Consider the following 847-nt stretch of genomic DNA (forward strand, 5'->3'; position numbering starts at 1 on the left):
GCTTACCCCCCCTGGAGGGTCTGTCGCTTTAGGTAATAAATATTGTTTGGCTTATCATGAAGAGCTTATGGTTGTCTGGCAAATGGTATTAATATCGTGGTATATTATCGTGCTTGGACTGTTCACCCCCAAAGGCTGTTGCACCTCAAAATTTTTGGCTAGAATTTAAAGCTCTTGCTCTCAGAATATTGTGCTCATTTTAGCCCACTCTTTTGAGCTTTAGACCTATTTGTAAATATTGTTTTGATATAATATTAGAAAGTTTAAGGTAAATAAAAAAAAGTCTGTATTATTGGTAAATATGGGTACTGATGGATATCTCATATTATCTAGTACTAATATATAATGACTGGGAAACCTGTTATACCCCATAATTTTGGCCTTGAGAGTAGAAGAGGGCGTACTGTATGTCAAAAATTGTTGGGTGAAAGATTAAGGGGAATACAGTGGATGCCGAGGAATGTATGAGGAAAACCTGTAAGTTTCCATCCCATAATCTCTTCCCTCGAGGACAAACATTCATCACATGCACATGGCAGGATGGAGCATTCACAAAGTTTGGCAGTCATTAACCCTACAAGATCTTGGTATACTATTTATCATCATGGCAAGGGTTGTGTCCCCCTGCTTTGAACCTACACACACTTAGAATGTAACCCTGAAATGAGGTCATAATGATATACCACATTCCCAGTGCTTACTCAGGGGAGGTAGTAATGGAAGCAGGAATGTAAGAAAATGCAGAAAAAAAATTGTGGTTCATGTATATGAGATCAATGTGTGTAATAATTTAAAGTAAATAATATATCCTCACACTATATGATATTATTATCACACTGTTAACAAG

At 36.8% G+C, this 847-nt stretch overlaps 1 protein-coding gene across 1 annotated transcript in view; it reads left to right on the plus strand.

Moving 5' to 3' along the window:
- LOC119588001 (U3 small nucleolar RNA-associated protein 4 homolog) overlaps positions 1–847 on the plus strand; it is a gene marked incomplete at its 3' end in the record, with an annotated part of 8,988 nt that overhangs the window by 1,674 nt on the left and 6,467 nt on the right.

Source organism: Penaeus monodon, chromosome 23 (assembly GCF_015228065.2).
Source record: "Penaeus monodon isolate SGIC_2016 chromosome 23, NSTDA_Pmon_1, whole genome shotgun sequence".
Classification (NCBI taxonomy): Eukaryota; Metazoa; Arthropoda; class Malacostraca; order Decapoda; family Penaeidae; genus Penaeus; species Penaeus monodon.